At 38.2% G+C, this 22,879-nt stretch overlaps 1 long non-coding RNA gene across 1 annotated transcript; it reads right to left on the bottom strand.

Moving 5' to 3' along the window:
* Window positions 1-14,616: 14,616 nt before the first annotated feature.
* Window positions 14,617-22,366, bottom strand: LOC309702679. Its single transcript, XR_014275702.1, has 3 exons — window positions 22,273-22,366; window positions 17,277-17,339; window positions 14,617-15,387 (listed from the first exon to the last, which is right to left on the bottom strand). It is a non-coding gene; the product is annotated as an uncharacterized lncRNA (long non-coding RNA).
* Between the last annotated feature and the right edge of the window lie 513 nt (window positions 22,367-22,879).

Genomic DNA, 22,879 nt, shown 5'->3' with positions numbered 1-22,879 from the left:
AAACCTAAATGGTTCAGAGAGTTTGTGTAAAGAGGAGTCGGCCAAAACCCCTCCTAAGATGTGTGCAACCTGGTGACCACTACTAGTAGCATCTTTGCTGTGCATGCCAACATGGGTTTCTCCTTTTTTGTTTGGGGATCAATCAAATCAGTTTATACATTTAATGTAATTTGCTTTTTTCTGGATTTTTGGTTGATATTCTGTCTCTCTTCATTAAAATGAAACTACTAGAGACTGTTGAATTTGCCGTAAGTAATGAAATTTACAAATTCAGCTGGAACAGAAGCATGTACAGTCTATGAAGGCTAGTTCTAAAGGGGAAAATGGGATCCAAACCCTGAACTAATAAAATGTGCCTAATGAAGTAAACGGTGAGTGTATATAGTGTTTATTACTACTTGGATGGCATGTCCTTTAATAGAAAGCACTTTATCCTCTAATAGAAGGAAGCCTACCACCTATAAAAAATACCCCCTATATCATACTGCCTTTTTTTTCCACTGTCTTTTAATTCTAAACACCCAGTGCCAGTTAAATGAGTGTCCTAAATATAAACACAGCAGAAACATGTTAAAGTCTCCCCAGAGTCAGAGAGGGGAAAGCAGCACAGGCATGAGCATGCTTATGTGTATGACCAAGCGCTCATATTGCAAGCTCTTTGTTTTCAGTCCCTTTAAATGCAGACTTTACAGCATTGCAGATGTTGGAGATAAAGTGCTCCGTTTCATTCTCAGCTCTCATGTGGGACATTGAAAATGGTCAGCAGAAATGGTAGTGTGCACACAGACTCAATTTTTCTCTCATAAATCTTTTTTTCTCTTAATAGAGACAAAGCACAAGTGAGTATTTGGGTCAAAATTCTATTGAAGAGGTAGAGAATCTGTTTCAGCCTGGCCCAGAGATGCTCTTCGCACTGAAGGGTCAATTTATTGTGCAAGCAAATGACCCCTTTTCCTTTTTATCTTTTACTGTGTCACAAAAAATGTAATTTGTCTGCACAGGGCCAGCCGTGGCATAAACAGTCTTGTTTAGCACCACAACTACTGGGAGAGGAGGCACATGACTTTCTGAGTTGCTTTATCCACACACTACAGTTGTAGTATTTTTATATATAAATAAAGGCCAGTTACATTTGTCAAAACAGTTCATACAACATTTAATAAACCTATCAGCACCAGATAAATCTCTCTATAGTTCACATGAGGAGATTTGAATTCCTGACAATCTGCTAGCTTTGTATTGCTTCTACAGGTTTGGAATCTAACTTCCAGTTAGCTGCAACAGGAAGTTAGCCCCAGTGTTGGACAAGACAGCAACCAGCAGCATCAAAATGCTACATCACAATACAGAATTTTGATTACCGAACGCTGCACAAATGGCTCCTCAAAGAATATTTGGGAGTGGTCTTTAAGGATGAAAAAAAAGGAAAACTGAAGTTAGAAAAAAATAAGATGGGATAAAAGTATGTGTTGTTGATTGACTCTATCTGAAAGAATGGACGCTGAGTTTCTTGCATGTTGTGTTTGAACATATTTAACAGTAAATAGCCACAATTATTTTTAAATTGACCTGCTAGTTAGGCATAACGGATTTAGATGATAACTCATCAAGGTTTTTTTCTACGAACATGTTTTTTTTTGTCAGCTTGTTAGCCAACCCAAGAGGAACTGTAAAAATAATTAATAGTAGAATAACCTGTGTTATTGTATGCCTAGGTTTGGCTGTTAGATAATTAGCAATGTTTTTGTGGGTTTTCTTGTTTGTTTGTTTGTTTGTTTGTTGGTTGTTGTTTTGCAATTTAGAGTTGTCTTTTAATTTTTAACAAATTAAATTGAATATAGAGACAGTAATTCTCACCTGGCAAGCTGCAGCTAGAAAGTAATTTATTTATTATTCATTTTAGCTGTTTCACTAGAACAATCTTTACATGAGATTTACTTGCTAACTTACATAGAACTGCAACATAATTTATAATTTATAATAGTTGTTTTTATTACCTAGAATCCAATGTTGTCTCACAAGATTAAAGTGGTGTTGTAAGTTTACTATTTTAATACGAAATCTATGAAATGTTCAGATTGCCCCGAATTCCTCCAGGCTAACTATTAACTTTCTAGCTGTGTTTAATTGTGTCTTTTAGATCATATTGGGACATATTAATTATATGGCTAGTTATGAGCATCTACTATTCAGTGTTGTTAAGGAAAAGCAATTTTTAAATGGAGAACAGCCATGTCTCCATGTTTTACTGTTTTCTCCATGTCAGCACTTGTGCCTAGAAGAAGGTCCTTCACCTCAAACCATCCCACAGTGAGAATGGATAGATCTAGCATCTGCTGCCATCCAATGAAAAACACAAATCCGTTTTGACAAATTTATTTTCCTGCCAACAACTCTTGTCTTTCACATTATCCTGCATTTCACACATTTTGACCATAAGTGACTGCAGGTGAAAGGGAGGTTGGCTGTGATTTATTTCTGGTGATTAGCATAGAAAAAAGAAAAGGTGTATTAAAAAGAGGAGAGGACGATAAGGCCTTTTGAGTGTGATATTCCAGGCCCGGTTCACTGGTTTAACTGAAGCCATATAGGAGCTCTCATATAACCTTTCCTTTTTACTGTATCACCATGGTGACTGCTGAGGTAAGCAGTTGATCTCATTAAAACAGGAGCTCGAGCTGACAACAGTTTGGAAGTTGTCCTTGAGAAACAGAAACAGTAGCCTTGGAATGCTAGCACAAGCCTCCTGACAAAAGGACAGCTTTTTGGGAAATTTCCGGTTTCATTCAACAACCCTTTACCGATTTGCATCATTAGCATCATAATATGATTCAGGAGGGTAGCGTACAATGGAGCAGAGCAGACCTTGATACCCTGAAAGATGAGCTCCAGTCCTTTCCTTTTGTAAAGTACTGAAATTCCTTGCATGTAGCACAAGGCCAAGTTTTTGTGTATCTGTGTATCTCTATTTTAAAGTCTAATAAAGATGACCATACAAATATTAAATGACTGACCCTTAACACACTGCAAGAAACATCACTTTTTTTATCCAAACATAATGGATCAGTTAAGCAAATTCATATGATTTCTATAGAAATATATGTTTTAAAAATGAAAATATAGGTAATTTTCACAGACCAACCCCCAAAAACATCTGAGATGATCCCTTCCACTAAACAAGATTAGTCATAAATGTGTCCAGGACACCTCATAGTGTACACTATGAATTTTTAAAAACCTGGCTCGAAGATGACCTACACAGAAACACTGCTGAGAAAAAGCTGGAAAGCCTGAGAATGGCCACTGCTGACGGAGGACTCGCATCTGTGTGGAAATTTTAGACATTAAAAGAAGTAATAGGTTAAAAATAATGGAATATATGATTATGTGTCAGCAAACCTACCGCAAAGTGCAGTCAACATTTTGGCACATTGGGCAAAGCGTGTGTTTTTTCACTCTTAGGGTACAAGTAGTCCCACTTTTGCTTTTACTGCTTTGGCAGTTGCATCAAAGATGGTCGTCATGGTCAGGGTCAGCTCCCCATAGGAAAGTAAGAAGAGTAATCCTGTTAGAGCTGTTATTATAACCTCTAACAGCTACACACGTACTGTGACCATCTCCACTGCAACCGTGTCGGCTGAGTCACTGAGCCCTACATTTTGCTAAAGTGCACTTTTTGGAATCAAACTGTGTCAGAGAAAGATTGCAACCCCATCTGCTGATACCTAAATTAGTATTTATTATGATATAAGTGCATTAATCTTATAGCCCAGACAATAGGTAAGTTTTATTTCCGATGATTTGTTGATTTCTTTGTTTTGGGGGGTTTTTTTGGGGTTTTTTTTTTTTTTTTGGTTCATTTTTTTATTGGTAGGATCTATCTGAATAAAAACCACAAGTGAAAGAGCTTTGTCTGCCAAAACTCCTTCTGTGGTAATGTGTAGAGAAATGATGTTGCCAGACAGTTTACTGCAGTGGATGGATGCCACAGAGATCTCATCAGCTTCACACAAGAGATGTTTATATAACTACACGCAACGCTTCAGATACCTTCTGGTAATAACAGCTTGCCTGCAATCAGAGCTTAAAGCTACCTTGACAGTATCAACCTTCTGGGACTTTAGCACCGCCTGCTCATTTAATTTTGAGTGACACATAAGGAGCAAAATCAAATGAATAATTTCTAGTGTGGTCTCCTGAGATGTGGAATCAGAACTAAATGGACCTCACTGACTATTTGAGGATTAAGTGTAAATTATGGATATTTAACAGTCCACATTTGGATAACATATGTAAACGTATAAACTGGTGGTATTCAGCTGTAGTTACAGATAACTAAAACATGGGTTCAGAATGTTTAGGAAATTATAATGAGACCAGGTTTATATATTCTTTGTTTATTTTCTAGACAAGGAAACTTAGAATTTCTCAATCCTATCAACAAGATATTGGGCTGTCCGTGAGGCTGATCTCAGAGTCAAAACAAAAAGTATCAAAACAAAGACAGGTCACTTTAGTCCAAAAGACTCAGTTAGGCTTTTCCTTTTTCAGGCATCCCTTTGAATACAGAAACTTCACCAAAGGGATTAACCTTTGGAAATACAAAGCACAATACTGAAACTGGTCATTAGTAATATAATATTATTCTAATCTAAATGATATAAAATATAAACATAAAAAAGTCCTTGTCCTATAAACAAATATAAAAAAAAATGCATACTAAAGAAAAGCAAGTTATTCACAGGGAATAATAATAATAATAATAGAAAAAAACTGCAACAAAAATAGTATTCAGCCTCAGATTTCTCACGTAAATGAAGTCCAGTGTCTCATCAGATTGTGCATTTGGTTGAGTTAATACGAAGCATAGCTGTCTGCCTGGATGAGGGCTGCTCATTTTTATAACTGATTAGTATTGCAGTCTGGTGCACCCTAAGAGCCGCATACATCCTTAGACTCACTGCTTATTGTCTTTAAACGGCATAAACATGACAAAGATTCACTACAACGTGGGCCCATGAATACCGATTATCCATTAATGCTTCATTTAAGATAGAGCACGCCTTTGTTATTAAGGGGAGCTGGAAATGCTCCTCAAAGAAAAGTGAAAAGTTGACAGAGTGGTAAGTTAATTTTACAGGCAAGGTACCACATCATTCCCTCGGTGTAACTGTAGAATTCAATCAGGAGTAAAACCTTAAAAGGCGACGATAAGGCTTTGGAAACAAGAGCCTGCATTATAGTGTGAAATAAGCTTTCTGTTTCCCAGGTGAGATCTATAAAAATGGTACAGTCAGCCAAATAAATGTAGTTGCAGAACCACAGGCTGCTGTTAGCAACTAAATTCACACACAGACCAATTCCAGATACAGCAAATCTACAGCACGTCAATGTAAAAAACTGAAAGCTGATACATCTACTAGCAAAGAACTGATTGGTTTTGATTTGGGAATTTATCCATGTGGGTTCCATAGCTAGACAGTTTCTGTGTCAGTATATTTATTCTCAAATAGATGTGTCTGTGAATACACAGTTGTGTACACACAGTCACTGCGTGTCTCTATTCAGCACATAAATAAATTGAGTGGTTATTTTGAAAGCAGTGTAAGCTCTTGCTGGCTTAGATTGGGATAACAGATTGCCTTGGGTGTTTTATCTAAAGTTTGTTATGAAGTCCACATTTATAAATCTGGTCTTCTTCTCACATGCAGAAAGCTGCTGTAATAAAGCTGAATCATAAGAAACATGGCAGAGGTTCATAGAGTGAACCTGCACGTGTAGGTACCCTTAGTGCTTCAGTGAGCAATGGGATCTTTGCAGACGCTTGAGTTTGAAAGCATGTTGTGGGGAGGCCACTGCCATTGGGGAGTGCTGTTGCCATGAAGGCATGTTCTCATTTTTTCATTCTTTTTCTTCTTCTTCTCCTCTATAATAATAATAATAATAATAATAATAATAATAATAATAATAATAATTTTCTTACAACTGCATTCTAACAAAACATATATTCACTAGAAACATTATTCATTGCTCGGCAGCTGTGCTGTATGGGCATGTATACATTATTCTCCTCAGCAATGAATTAGTATTATTAGCCATTATAAACCCAAGTAAGTGTTGCTATTAATCACTGTATACCATTTTTAAATATTTCTTAAGCCATGTAAATAGCATTATAACTTAATGTTCTCAGTTATGCACCTTGTCCTTCTAATAAGATTAGTATGGTTCCTGGGGAACGGCTCTAGTGAATGCCAAAGCCAAACACCTGCTTGTCCAATAGAAAATAGGCCAACTGTGTGTCACCTTGTCCACTTGGTGTTTTTTCCACACTGGACTTATATGTTTTCAACACACCGGCAACTATTTGTGTTTGTTGTACTTCATTGACTGCGAGCATTCCTGCACGAGGAAACACTGCCGTTTGAGAGAATCTCGCCAACTGGGACATAGAAGAGTCAATGACCTGCAACATGATTCGAAGGATGCACATGGTAGTGATTTTTACGTCAACAACAGGGACAAGCAGACACACTGGCTGTAGTGACTCAACTTGCTGCAATATGCCCTTCAGGCTGAAAAACAAAAAAAACCTCACAGCTATCACAGTCTTGACAGTTCTGGCTGTTGTTCCTGTTAATGCTCCTGTTAGTTTTGTGGTCTTGCTATTTTTGCGATAATGTGCCTTTTGATACCGATGAGGGAGGAGCATGGAGGGTAGTTTTTTGTTTCAATGAAGCCACCTAGATGGAGTTTAAATGCTTGTAGAATGTGGACAGGTTAAAAAAAATATGGTCAGAAGCATTAGTCCAAAAATTTGTAAAATTTTACCAGCAAATTTGAGCAAAGCTAATTATTGACTACGTAGGATGAACCCTAACTCTATACTCCACACAACATGCCAATAATACCTCACACTCAGTACACTCTACAATACAAGGATCTGTGAAGGAAAACCACCACTAGGATACCACCTAATCAGGCCTAAGAGCTTGTTTCCAATGAGAGAGAGGGAAAGAAAAGAAGTAAAATACTTAACAAAATCGTGCAGCGTGGGAGGGGAGAATCTGACAATAGCTGGTGCTAGGTTAATAGAGAGGCCACTTATCTGTTGATACTGGGAACCACTCCAGCCATACCAACACAGCAAAAAGTGAAATAAATACCACTACACTGGTCAACTGTGGCTAAAACTTGCAGACAATTAAAGATGATCAAAACATAAACATATAAAACATACAGTTTAAAACATTCAGTCTAGGAATGGAGATTACTGTGGTGCTCACTGGTTTTTACTGTGCAGTGTGGGGATAGTCTGGGCAGCTGAACTTCCAGTGAACTGTAACATTTTGGCACTGGGGCATCCTGGAATATATCAGATTCCCCTGACAGTTCACTATTCACTGAAATATTCTTAGACACATCCCACATGACTTATACCGCTGTGATTTCTTACACTGTTGAGACACCGAAGCTATGAACAGACGCTATATAAAAGACTCCTTGCCAGTTTAAAGAGCCACTGGTGGGTTTGGACAAGCCCTGTATCTTCCTTTTAGCAGTTAAACACTCAAAACACCCAATCTAAACACACCTTCAGCACCTTGAAACACAGACACATTTGTGACCTCCTGTGTTGGAAATTAAGGCAATGATAGTGACAGTGCTGCGATAGAAGAAAAAAGGGGCGTGAAAGAGAAAGATAGAGAATATTTGCTTTTACTTTGTAGAATTCTTTTGGAGTCTTATCAAAGATATGGCCCATACTAGAGTGCCTCTGATTGGATGGTTTTTACAATTTTCAGCATTTCTGGTATGGATTGTAATGTAACTTGTAACTCTAAAGTAACCATCAAGGAGTAGTTTAACTACCTCAACAGCCTTTCCCCAGTGATGGGCTAGGCATCCCCATTGTCCCCTGACTCTGGTTCCTATACAGAAGTGATGTAATCTGGATTTAGTGGCTCCTCAAAGTATTCTAGTGACGCAGCAACTGAAAAACATATGGTAAATGGACTTATTTAGCTCTTTGGTGCTCTAACTGAGCACTCAAAGCGCTTTTATCTGGTGTCACTAATTTCTAAACCTTGGCTATGGCCTTCTTTCTGACCTCCCAGACTTACTCTTGGTATGATCTTTGTTGGTCAACCACTCCTGGGCAATTTGATCTGACTGTTGATTAGTGAAGTTCAAATTCTTTGGAAATAATGTCTAATCTATTTAAACAAATTGTTAAAGAATTGGAATTTGGACTATATATCTATGTTTGAAATGAAATATTATATATGTTTGAATGTACATGTGCACACCTATCCTATACATGCCTAAGGGCACGATTACTGTAGGTCTGCACCTTTTGGGGCTGCACAGAATGTTTTTGTGTACGAGTCAACATCCAGTCAGGAAATTGTTGCTCATATCAGTAGTCAGCCAGTAGCTATGGTGAAGAAAGAGGCCAGGGTGAGGGAGAAATGTTATGCATGGTTGCTTTGCTGTCCCCTTAGCCCTGAGTTTTGGCAGGCCATCAGAGGGAAGCAGATAAGGCCTCACACATGTCTCACGTTTGGTGAACTGGCAGTGAGCTGTTCAGAGACAGATGCTGTGGCTTGGTGGGAGGAGTGGACATTGCACTTTCCATCTCCTGCCATTCTCAATTTCCTATGGCAGGATGCTGATTTAGACTAAAGTACTAGCAGCTAATTTGTATGATAAATGCAACTCTCTTTTTTCCCCTCTTTCTTTCACCACCTTCTCTCTCGAGCTTTCTAATAAATGCTACACAGGAATAGCAGCCAAACTCCAAATACAGCCGCAAGGTTAAGTCACACATGTAGCCTATTAGCACACCAGCATCCCTTATTTAAAAAAACTAACTTCATTTCGCTGTCAAATATGGAATATTTTGTTTGATCAAAGAGAATCATCAAAACGTCTTTGGGTTCTTGCCATGCTCTCAAGATAACATTACTGTACTGTTTATGAAAAGACAAATCTTCACCATTATTAGATGGGTCAAACACTGCTTATTAGGTTTTTGACAGTGTGATTTTCTTAAGCTTTGTAGTTATAATGGCTTGAATGAAGAGCTGAGAAAACAAACAAGCAAAAAGCTCAAAATAAAAACTTTTGTACCCCAACTCTTTGTGCATTTTGACACGAAAGCCACACCACTGTTATTGTGTCAGATTCTGGGTGAGAATATTAAGAACTTTTTTTTAAAATTTCCAGTTGTGCTTGTAACTGCTCTAAAGGTAACATTCCCATTATAATTATTCAAAAGTCATATGTCATGCCTTGAATTCTGAAACTCTCCGAAGCTGTTTTATTTCTCTGCATTTGTGTTATTGAATACAGCCAGATTTGTATCATTGAGTTTCTTTTTCAAATATAAATGGATTAAAAGCTGAAAAGTGTCAATGACACTTGAAGTAATGCCAGTGGAAGCATCTGTAGGAATTTATCAGCAAAATGCCTAAACAGAAAAAGGTTATAGAAGCTAAACTGACAATAATAGAGTTAGAGCTGCAGAGTCTACCAAAATAGTTCTTTACTTTAATTGTCACCCTACCAACAAATTTTACATACATCAACTAGGAACCTCTAGTCGATTACCCTCCATGAGTAATCAATTCAGGTAAATATTTTTATTTTGTATTTACATAATTAAACCACTGAGTTTGATTTTGACCCCAGTATAAAATAACTGAAATAAACACACAGCCAGCCAGTCCAGAAGCCTAATCTTTCCAGAATGTCCTGGGTCTGCCCTGTGTCCTACTAACTTCCTCCTGCTAGGACATGCCCACTGCACCTGACCTAGCAGGTGCCCAGGAGGCATTCTGGTCAGATGACAACACCACCTCCTTTGGATGTGGAGACAGTGGCTCTACTCTGCGTCCCTCCCAACTCACTAAGCTCCTCACCCTATCTGTAAGGGACAGCAGACATGCTTCAGTGGAAGCTCATTTCTGCTTTTATCCCCAATCTCATTCTTTCAGCACCCAGAGCTTACGCGAGGGTCAGAATGTAGCTCAACCCATACACTGACAGCTCTGGGATCAGCTCTCTCTTCACCACAGCAGACTGGTACAGTGTTAACATTAGAGCAGATGCTGCACCAATCTGTCTGTCAATCTCCCGCTTCACTCACCCACTCTCATGAACAAGACCCCGAGGTACTCCTCCACTTGGTGCAGCAACTCATTCCTGACAGGGAGTGGGCATTCCACCTTTTTTCCTTGGTCTCAAACTTGAAGATGTTAAGTATCATCCAGCCACTTTACACTCCACTGACAACTGACCTAGTGCAAGCAGATGAAGCCAAAAGCACAACATCATTTGCAAAAAGCATAAACCTTTCCAAACCTTTCCCCCTCCAGACCTTGGCTGTGCCTAAAAACTCTGTCTATAAATATTACCAAAAATCACTATGGTTGTACCTCGACATCTCCAACATTCTGACAACTTCCAAACTTAAAAAGGAATAATAAGGCAGAAATAGAAAAGCAGAAATAATCCTGCTTTATTTTGAAGAAACTGGCAGTTATAAAAACTGGAATGATTGAAATAAACTGTGAGACAAACAAACAAGGCACAAGGCAAAGAAAGAGGGAAGATGAGGATTAATGTGTGTCTACAAAGCAGACAGGACCCAAGTTTCAGACTGTGCAAAGTTGCCCTGGAGAGTATTTGCAACATAGTAGCAGGATGTAAGGTGCAAGCTCGGACAATGTACACTGAGAGACACAACCAAGTCGCCGGGATAGTGTACAGGAACATCTGGGCCCTGTGTGGACTGAAAGTCTTCAACCCTTCAAGCGAGACAACACATAAGGTTGTTGAGAACAACAGGGCTAAGGTCCTGTGGGACATTGGGTTCCAAACTCCCAGGCCTCTGGTAGAGGACCAGAGCAGGAGGAACATACACATACTTAAGAGGGAGATTTACATATACTGTAAATTGGCCTACAGTCCATGGGATAAGGATTAAACACAACAAATTGTTATTTCTAGGCAAAAGAGAACATTTTTAAACACAACACATATTCGGGGTTGTGGCTTTTCAATTTGAAGAAAAAATATTTTAAATGTTAATTGTGCACGTATGTAAACCTGGGAAGTATAATTTCTATAAACTGTTTAAAGTATTGTATTACAATTGACACAGAAGAACCTTCACAGCTTTAGAAATTATTTCTGCTTTGTATCACTGGTATCACAAGTTTTTGATAAAAGTATATAAAAAAATTGGCATCTAATTGTTAAAACAGGGGTGAAAGGTTTTTGGCCGTTGGGCAGAGAGCTGAAGTGCTTCTTTTGTGTTTTGAGATGTAAAAAAGGTCTTTTGCACAGACTAGTCGGTGTTGTAAGAAATGCCTTAGCGGTTTTGCGAATTGCATTATTAAGGGTGAAAATGATATTACTGATGTGAGAACTGCATCGAGGCAATAGAGAAAAACTGTATCATAGGACGACAAAATTTTCCTCTGCAGTTGCTGGAGTTTAGCCCCCTGCAACTTGGTGGATGGGTAGGCTATGCTATCCAATCAATACAAATGTTTGTGAGAGGAAAGCCAGGAAAAGATTACATCGTTGTTTCTGCATCCGTAATTCCCATTTGTTGGTTGGGTGACTGCTTGGGTTGGGGGTTGGGTGAGGTTACAGTCGACTAGTCAAGCTCTTCCCTGGCAGATGAAATGATGCAGCTGCTGTGGCCTTGTTTATCAAAGGAGATGCACAGAGTGTTTGCTGCAGCATTAGAGAGGGAAAAAAGGGTATGTGTTGAACTGGACACTCAAAATTGAGCAAAAAAGGGGAAATGCAAAAGATTGGAGAATTATATTATAATATGATTTACAGTTCAGTGCCCATATTTAGATAAGAATGTGAAGCAGACGATTTTTTCTTTTGTCCTATTTTCTTTTTATGGGCTAACACTCTGAGTTGCCCATTCACATATTGGTTCTGCATTTACAGTACTTGTGTTTTCCCTCCTCTTATTTTTCTCTGTGTGGCAGCCTTTTAGATAGTAGGATAGTAAGAATATTCAGAGAGTGTACAGCACAACTGACCTTTAAATGGAGAAAAATTTGTCCGTCATTTATTATTCATTCCTCAATAGACTTCTGATGCAAAAAACTTACTTTACTTAACTATGCACAATATTTCTGCAGGTTTAATATAGAAAACCCTATATCCTCATGTCCCCCATTACAATAACGACAACCACTTACAATGAATGGATTTGATATTAAATTAAATCTGCAAAGCTTTATCTGTGGGGAAACCATTATTATAAGGGGCGATCGTGGCTCAGACAGTCTCAGTCGTTGTGTCCTTGGGCAAGACACTTCACCCGTTGCCTAGTGGTGGTGGTCAGAGGACTCGGTGGCGCCAGTGAATGTCAGTGTACCCCAGGGCAGCTGTGGCTACAATGTAGCTTGCCATCACCAGTGTGTGAATGGGTGGATGACTGAATGTAGTGTAAAGTGTTTTGGGGTCCATAGGGACTAAGTAAAGCGCTATACAAATTTTTGTTTAAAAATAACGTAATCACTCACAAATGATCAAAGTAAAAATTGTATTCATTTTCCACTCTTAGTTATAAGTTATGATATTTTTTAAGAATTCCATTGTGACATTTTGCATTTTTTTGGATTTGGGCAAACAGTTTCAACCAGGATACTGCCATTGGAATTATTCATGAACAACAGAGCCATTTGGGTCATTCCTGCTTTCTAAACTCTGAAATGTTTGTATAAGATATAATCACCTAATGCTGCTGTATCTCAGTGGAGCTGAGAAAATTGATTAGCTGCAGAGGAAATGTCAAGAGCTGAACTGGATGTTGACTGATGAAAATGTCCTTGACATTATTCTGATCCCTGTATCATTTACTACAAACTAGCCTCCAACCTATTTAAATCAGGAGGCTAATTTGTGCCAGTGTCAGTTTTACTGCCCTGTCATTGTTTTGGTTTAGCCAGCAGTTATTGCCGACTCTATGACACTTCATTACTACCTAATTAGTATTCCGGATTAATTGGCCATCTTGTTAATTATAACCTCTAAATATTATGATAAAGCTCCTGAACAATTAAAATGAGGTGGGTTAGAGGCGGTGGAGCTGCATCACAAAGGACTGTAAACTACAGCGTATTCTCACTTGAGGGGAATACGGTGGATTTAATTTGAAATCTTAATTTGATATCAAATGTTTTACTTTGTTATAAAAACAATAACAAAGTAAAGCAACAAAACAAAGCAATTCAAAAAAAAAAAAATCACACCCATGTGCACATTTTGCTATGATGACACATGCAAAGACATATACACAAAAGGTAAAAACAATACCAGTGTCAGCCTTGCAGCTGATGTCTTTAAGAAGCCAGCAGTTTTATTATTTACCTACTCTTTGCATGTACTATATGTTTCTAAAGAGGATTGTGACCTCGTGTCTTTGGCACTATTCACTGTGACCCAAATCTTAGAAGAGAGACGTTGATTAATCTCAGCATGTAGGCAATTTTGTTGTTTACTGATTTAGTGATTATGTGGGATTTAGAAAGATTTTTTTTCCCAAACAATTTATTTATTTATTTCAAACCGCAGGGAACAAATCTGCAAAAATTTTACATTGTATACTATTTTTTTGTCTTTTGATTTTTTTAAACAGGTACTTCCATCTCTGTGGCACAGTTTCTCTTTAGCTTTAAATCCAATATCTGAAGGTCAGATTTACAACACTAATTTCAACAAGAGACAGTCGGTCAGTAAATCAGGTCAATGGACATTATCCAATATAATCCACTCTAATCTCACAGAGTATACTCATAGCGGGAGATTACCTCTGTGTTTCATTTTAATTGCTGTGTTAAAATCCTGATTTGGTCGCTTATGATTTGTAACACTAAAATGGAGAGACTGTGACGTGTCATGAAATTGGAAAGATGTGAGTTTAGTCAGTCTACAGTCATTCATTTAATAAGATTTAATTTTAAAAGTACCCCAATGTGAGAATCTACCCAAGCAAAACCAAAGCAAAAAGGTGGGTGCTTTTCATTTGTTCTTTACAGCAATGTTTTATTGGTTTACAAATGATTCTCTTTGCATGAATGGTGATCTGACAGATGCATGACACCAACAACTGGAAGCAATTCTATTAAAATGATTAAAAAAAACCAACCCATTAATCCCCAACAGAAAAGACCCACTAATCTTTAAAACCACACACACAGAAACAAAAGTCTGTGGACACACGCATCAACACGCAATCTGGGAGGTATCAGAAAGGACAATACATATAAAAATTTTCATTTTTGTATAGCACACAGGTCAAAACATATTAAAGTATCAAAATTTCCCCCCAAAAAAGCCACATAAGCACTTACAGTGCTGTTTCACCGAGATTATTTAATAATTAAAAAAAAAAAGTTTACACCTACAAAAGTGGGATTTGATGAGGGAACCATAAGAAGCTGAAAAAAATGCAGTCACTGGCAATAACTGCGATTTAGACAACTGAACAACTTCAGTATAGAACAATATAGAACAAGTAGATGGTACATAAGCCATTGTGCCTCATTTTCAACTTCTTGTTACTAACAAAAGCTGGAAATGAAGCAGGATTTGACAAAAGCATCATTGTCTAATGTCAACAGTCCAGCACAGTCCATGTTTCTAAACTGTACCATAATCCTGCAAACTCCATAGTTAAGCCTGTACTGAATGCCCAGGAAGACCTTTGAATGACCTCAGATTAAAACTGATTTTTTTGTAAGACATTTGACAATATCAAATGACAAAATAAGTCAAGCGACATGGCAGCATATCCACTGTCTGATTGACAGATTTACCAAGAATTTGAAGATTCACATGTAAGCTTCAAATTCCCAGTTTATCAAATGTCTTTGTGGTTTTAAAATAATCTTTCAGTCAGTCTCAGTCTCATTTGGATATTGTATATACTACTAATCCACTAGAGGGGCATTTTTTTTTGTCCAAGAAGAGGCAAGGGATTACCGAGGGGCAAAATTCTCAGATGTGCTACTCTAATCTGTATCACGCTGATGCTCTCTCCTGTTCTGCTGGATGATACAGTTACCTTGTTGTTCTCTACATGAATGCATTGTTTTATTTGTAAATGATTCCGTCAATGTCAATAACCAAACTAAATCTGGACACCAGAATAAATTTTCAGTAGGTTCACTGCAACCAAACATTTTCAGAAAAGTCAAAGGTTTTTTGAGAATTGTTTGGTGTCTCTTCTTTGAGTTGAGGCAAACGAGGGAGGTGGGCAGAAACGTCCAAGAGTTCTTTCCAAACTGTCTTTTTAAACCACAGGTCTTCACAGGCTGCTTTTCACAGAATTCACAAAGCAGGAAGCCTCTGCACAGAAGAGAACAGGGTAAGTCCAGAGCAAAAACAAAAACAAAAAACAAATAAAACAAAAACAGATCTTCTCACTAAAACCAAAAACACTGAGCTGAAAGCACTGAGCTATCACAGTTGAGGGAACTGAGGGAAGCCTTAATAGCAGGTGGTTAATCACTAGATTGCACATAGGTGGATAATTACCAACTGCTTCCAGGTACAAAGACTGGGGAGGTGGGAAACCCGGATGGCTTCGCCTCATAAAAGCACAAGCTAAATTAACAACACACACTCACACAGACAGAGGACAGAGAAGGAGAGCCAAAAATGGGGAGAAACAGACAGAAAAGGCAGGTCGGCATGAAAGGAAAGGGGACCATGGAAGTTTATTGTTCTCAATAGATGTATTTGTGGTAGAGGTGGGCAGACTGATTCAAGTATCAATACCAATGCTCTTACTGGATCTATACTTGAGTGAAACAAAAGTTCAGTGTTCTTCCCGTTCATTAGAAAGGAGGCATGTCTGCGCAAACACTCTTTCTCTCATGCAGGTACTGCACTGCCACCTCCTCCATGCTTTCCTATGCTTTTCTTGTCCTCCGATCACATGACTCATGTGATTCCAGTGATTGAGAAAGCTTAGCATCGGAAGTACTTTACAACAGTAAATGCTGTAAACATAAATGTGTGCTGGAAGGAATTTCTCTACTGTGGAAACACCATGAACTCATATAAAGACATGAAAGACCATGAAAGAGAGCTTTGTCCCAGAGCGAGGAGCAAAAGAAATGAAGAGAGGAGGAAGGAAATATCTCCAAGACACTAAGACCCCCAGTGTTACAGTGTTTTCACAGAGGCAAAGAATAGCCAGATAACTCACATAAGGGTGAACGCAATGTTTCCATCATGACTTATGTGAGTTCTTCAGTATTAGTTAAGGTTATTGGTCATCATAGTTCTTAGTTTAACAAACTGATTCATTTACTGTGTTTAGCATCAAATCACAACAACAGTTTCCTCAAGGTGCTTTTATATTGTTAAGTTAAAGACAAACACAAAGACACAAAGATATAATACAAATTTGTTATTAATATTTAATCAAACTTGTTTTGAGGAGCTTCAAGCTTAAAGAGATGTGTTTATGCTGATTATATTAATCAAGCTGCAGGATTTAAATGAGAACAATATTGTAAAAAACTAAAACATGGAACACCAAATGCACCTTGTGACAAAGTAGGTGAGAACACCATTTGTCCATATTCTTAATTAACATTATTGCTTTGATTTAGCCAGATCTCATATGTATTCTGTAGTAGGCAAACATCTACTATCCCGGGTTTGTTTATGTTTTGCATGGTTAGAATCATATAACATAACATCTTGGTTTAAATCAATTCTGACAAGTTTGTTAAGTTAACATGTTATTTATGTCAACTGTGTTCAGGAACAAAAAGAGGAAATGTAGTTTTACTTCCTGTATTTATAGCGACCTGGTTAATCTGAGGTCACAGGAAGAGACCAGGTGAAAAAGGGGGAGAATCTTTGTAATTTAATAAAGCTGATTTTAGAGTGTGTTTATAGAGAAATGGGTTTGTTGTAATATCTATCGACTATCCACTGCAGAGTTTCATTGCTAGGAAGGAGTAGCAGTATAGGTTTGAGTATAGAAATGTTTGTCTCACCTACCTAATGGAATAGTCCAGGGGTGAATGGACTATTTAAGCAGATGAATGCAGGTGTTCAGAAGAAAGGACCAGGTCAGTGTAGCTGTGCGCATTTTGACCTTAATTTCCATTGATTTAAGTTCAGTTATGTTTATTTGAACTGAGTTAACTATGGAGTTGAGTTTCTTATTTATTTTCATAAATATTGTTTGGTCACAAAATGGTGAATAAATCACTCACTACACTGGACAGCATCTGTCTCCTGGAATTCTTGACCCGCTTATGTCTAGTCCTACCACACACCTAAAGAAGAAAAACAAATTATGAATGAAGGAAAGGGTAAACTAACAAAATTTAAATCAATAATAAATAATGAAAAGTGATTGAGGTAGACTCAAGCAAAAAAATAAATAAACCAAACAAAACACAAGAAAGTGGACAGCCCTGTTAATGTTTATGTCCATTTCTGTTTTACTCCTCAGGCCAGAGTGGGCAGTGGCAGTTCAGATGGAGCTTTCCAGTCTCTACCAACTCAAACCATACCTACCTGGAATCCTTTGGCTTATTAAGTTTAAGTTATCTATGTAATTGAGGCTAGATGGGCATTTTCTAAGCCAAAGTAAACACTGGCGTACAGTTCTAGACCAGTAAATAAACAACAGAAGTCAATTTTGTATTTTAATGCAGATGCACAGCTTGCTTGTACTGTCCTGGATGAACTTGCACTCCTGTTAAGCTGGGAAGGCACTCGCATGATGAAAACAGTGGGTGGCAAGCTGCCTCCAAGTGGGTTCACACTCCATAAGTCTTCTGGAGATGTATTTAGTGCCGCAGGTCTTCCAATATTTTAATCCATTGCTGAGCAGTAATGATGTGATCCTAAGGGCTGACACCTGAGTGATTGTAGCTCACATCCACAGGCAGAGGGAATTCATTCTGGGAATGTTCAAACCTTTACTTTGGTTCAAACAACAGCCAAAAAAATATATACACATATTTAAAAAAATATGACATGGCACGGTTCATATTCACACTGACACACTGCAACTGAACCAAGTCTAGGTGGATAATATATATTTATATTATATATATTATCATAAAGAAATGGCCAATCAATACCTATAATAACAGGATTTTTACAAACCTTTTGTATTCCTGAATGCTAATAAGTCCTGGGAAGTCATTCCAATCTTAGTGTTGAAGGAAATGTTTCAATTTACCATTTTCCGTGGTGCAGACTATGACCCCATTTGTTAATATTTTGCAATAATCTGCACATCAGACTAATGTTCAGTCACCTTGCATTATGAAACAGAGAATCAGATTACAAAGGCTGACTGTTTCCTCATCTGTCCCACAGTAGGATCTCTCTGTTGGGCGTTCTGAGGTACTCTCCCATGGTCCATATGTACTCAGTGAGATTTCCCTCAAGTTGTCATCCCTGATGAAATCCCTGTTACTGGTGCGAGCTTCAGCGAAACGTGTAATTTATATGGTGTTTTTGTGCTGTTTTCTTATTTAAGGCCATTTGCCTGTGGCATGTTTTGATTTAAAGTGTTGTGTATACCCCAAACACCGTACATTTCAGTCCAGAATGGGGCAACTCATTTCCCTTCTCTTGGAACCATTCCTCTGTAACAGAGGATAATGTGTTTGTAATCTGGTGTTGTATTTGAAAGGTGGATGTTGTCTGCTAACAGGCTAATAAACTGCTGGTACTCTATAAAATAATCATGGTCTACTCTTATTGCCAATGGGCCCTAACCCAAGGCAATGAGTATTGAGCTTTAAACATTAATGAGTGAAATCTTAGGCTTTTCTGAGGGATGTGAAGCACTACACTTTACAAAGCTGCCATTAACTTGTATGATTGTCATGACTGTGACGTTTCACACCTGCCCATTTAAATGTCCCAGATGATTATTTCTGATCAGTTTGTAATAGAAACAAAGAGAGAAAGTCTTATAGAAACACAACCTGTTCCTATTTTGAATTCACTATTCCACTGAAAAAAATCTACGGAGATGGATATTCAATAAATTGACTAAAAACACAATGAAAACATATTGCATTCAGAATATATTAATACATTCCATCCACACACTGCTGATAGCTGGGTCTTTCATCTTATTCACTCACCAATTTCAGGAAAGGCATCACTTTTAAGCGCACCCCTCCCTTATGTTATTAAGATATTTTGAAAATAGATTCACCTGAAGAGATGATTATGACTAGATGAGTCATTTAGTGCTACATGCTAATGTTCCAGCTTTCACTCTGACCAAATCAACAAAAGTCTCAATGCCAAAAGCTCATGTTGATTAGTCAATCTGAGTTCATTAACTCAGAAACATGTCCCACTTCTCCCAGTGTAACAAGGTTACCATATGAACACTCATCCTAATGTGCCTTTCCCCACCTCAGTGATTTTGCTTTATGAACCCCTGTCCCCACGGGTGCTGAGGTATGTGTGCTGCAAAATGGAGATCTAATTGGAAATGATCGCTGACAGAAGCTTGAGCCACAGAGTCCCTTAATGATCCAGGTAGCACTTGGATCACATAGAGCCCCCCCCCCACCTCCTCCTCCTCCTCCTCACTACCTGTGAAAGGCATTTTGAGCTGATGACAGCGGTGAAAGCCCTGTTGTGGGATTGAGAGGCCACAGCCACGCTGTGCTCTGTGTGTTACAGTGTGGGAGGGAGGGCTAGATGGAAAGAGAAAATCCAGAAAGAAGGCAAGCCTTTTTGACAGATGAAAGCCCTCTGAAAATTGGTAACTCTGGTGTCATTAAAGAAAGTGTTGCCCTTTTTAAGAGCGATTCAGCAGTGTCCTCTAATAGGAGACAGACCTCGTGTTCTGGTAGCCGTGTTTTTAGGTTACTTTTAAATGTAAATGTAATTCAACTTGAAAGTAACAAAGATGTCATGCATGCAAGCCCCAGTTATATGAGAACAGAACAAGCAATTTATTAAAAAATTATGGATGTTTAACATTATTCAGTAAAGATGTTAACAACACTGTAGCCTCACTATGAATTAAATGAATTAAATAAAATAAAAAAAATAAAAAACGAGAGTGAGGCTGTCAATGTTTATACAGGTGATGGAGGTCACATTAAATTTCATTGTTTTTCAGAAAGGTGGTGCTATCATCACTGTCACTCTTTTTCAGGCAATGTGGTATTGTCCTCGTATTTAAATAAGTAAATTATGTTACAAAAAGATACACAAACCACACACTTCTTGGTGAAAATCTTTAGTAATGGACTCCAAAGCATTTTATCACTGGTACTATAAAGGCATTATAGCTGCCCTTTTATTAAACCCAGTTAGATTGAGATTCAGTATGTTTTTGTCATAGTTATTTTTTATGTATTTATTTATTTTTCCCTTATCTAAGATGTCACAGATGGCACAGTAATAGGAAAGTCATGTTAAATCTTGTACCTTTTAGTCAACAATTAGTACTTTAACCTTTTCAGATTATCTCTGCCAAACCAAAGACATTTTAATAAGTTAATTTTCTTTCTTTCCCATCGACATCCATGGTGTTACTGAGGACTCAAAAAAGCAGAAAACAACATATTTTATTGCTTGAGGTAAAAGTAAGGAGTAATGCAGCAGGTGGTTATAAAGGGATACATTTGGATAAATCTGGAATATAAAAATGTGACCACATAAAGTTAGTCTCAGCATCTAATCTGCTACTTTTTGTCTTTCGGTAAACATTTATAGCATGGTTGATGAAACTCACAGTACACAAAAGTGCTTTGGCCCCCTAAAAAATCCTAACCATTTGAGAACACTTTCTTATATCTTTGATAAAGTCAAAAATGTCACATCAGGCAGTCTCTTCCAGCCATCTAAACTGAATGTGAAATGACTCTACAGACCTTGTCAAGTGAGATCCTGACCCATGTCTTTAATATCACTGTATATGCCAGTAGTGAAATTTTGACACATATGCCCATGGGCCAAATCACTGAATGTAGGCTTGTCCAGCCAGTGTCCCTTCCTTGTCGCCTTGGGCCTTGGGATGCCAGAGCTGAAAGTTTTCTCCACTGTTTAGGGCTGGGCTAAATGCACAGCACACAGTCAATACACCCATCCTTCATGTGACGCTAACTGACAAGGTGACACTTTAATGGCATGACTGAAAGTTCCCCTTGGCTCTTTAGTTTTTGAATGATGATGAGTGACATTCTGGCACGATTTCATCATCTTGCACCTGAGGTGTGGCGCATTGTGAATTCTTGTGATGTCTTACAAAGGAACCGTTGCATGTAAAGGTGTAAAGTTACTGAAAAGAATTAGCAAAATTAGGTATTAAGCAAATACGATGAGAAAAAAATTATAAAATTCAAACAGATAAAACAATAGCAACAAAAAATTACAAACACCATCTTTTATTTTCAACCTCCTTGTTGAAGAACCCGTTTGAGAAATATTCCATTCAGTTCACATGATGAAGCCAGAGCTTTATGGGATCCTTCCCCTTTTCTGAAGTGAGCAGTCATGTATTCTATCACTGCATCAGCTCTGTACAGAACTGTTTGTCTAAAGTGTAGAGATCTCAATCAGTAATCTAGTACCGCTGGTAGGACTGTAAACAAAGTTGATACCATCAAACCTGAAACTTCTGACAAAACCATTCAAAGTGTTATAATTCCCTTTGTGACATTCTCCTGAAAAGGTCTAGGGCAGCGGTCCCCAACCTTTTTTGCGCCACGGACCGGTTTATTCTCGACAATATTTTCATGGACCGGCCTTTAAGGTGTCGCGGATAAATACAACAAAATAAAATTAGTACCGGTACCGAAAAAAAGAAAATTTACTCATAACACATGTGAAAAGACCCAGGAAAACAGAGTAAACGATGAAAACGATAACAAAATAACGCTCAAAACCGATAAAACCCCTGAAAACTATACATTTCACACCTGAGCCTCAACTCTTGCGGCCCGGTACCAAACGACTCACGGACCGGTACCGGTCCGAGGCCCGGGGGTTGGGGACCGCTGGTCTAGGGGGTGAGAGAAAGTAACAAAAGGTCTCCATGTTGAAAATAAGGAGACAGGGACGTAAAATTGTTAAGTTAAAGGGTTTTATTAATGTTTCTATTAATGACTAAACTAAAAGAGACTGATAAGCGACTATCATCGTTTAAAGAAAGAAAACAACAAAACTCAGGGGTTGGTCAATAAACTGATACGTAAGTCAAAAAGGGTTAGTCACCAAAACACGCTCCTCTCCACATAGCAGTAGCAATCAACCACCCTACACACACAGCTTACTATCTGCAACCCAGCAACACTCTCTTTCTCTGGTCTTAAGTATTCTTAATTGCTGATGGGAGTCAGCTGCACAAAAAAAGTAGCACCTAAGCCAGGAGAGATGGCAGGACACACCCACACAAGGTCAGATTCACAGGGAGCCCTGCTAGTGCCGTAACACCCTGAGTCTGAGATAGCGTAATAGATGCAAAGAACATCAGTGCTGCTGCTATGGAAGGAGTCTGTGGATTATGTAAGGAGGTGGTTGTGCATAGATCACAGCAGGTCATTTATATCCCTGTGGTATTTATTTGGCTTTGCACCTTTTAAATGCATGTGTTATTTCCAGTTCTTGGTGTATCGGTTCATACATTTGGTCTCTGTGCTTAAATGGAGTCCAGTTGTGTGTAGCTGGGGAATGGGTTACTGTTTCTACGTTATTTTAATGTCTTGAATCAAACCATTACAGCAAGAAGGTTAAACAGATGGAAGTGCTAAATCATCTGTGGAAATTTAGGGCGCATATTAATTTCCTTCAGGACTCTCATGTGAAAGTTCCACTGTGATAT

This window comes from Aulonocara stuartgranti, assembly GCF_965226115.1.
Source record: "Aulonocara stuartgranti genome assembly, chromosome: 1".
In the NCBI taxonomy this organism is placed as follows: domain Eukaryota; kingdom Metazoa; phylum Chordata; class Actinopteri; order Cichliformes; family Cichlidae; genus Aulonocara; species Aulonocara stuartgranti.
The sequence above is the reverse complement of the archived record's forward strand: the minus strand, read 5'-3'. Positions and strand labels throughout refer to the sequence as shown.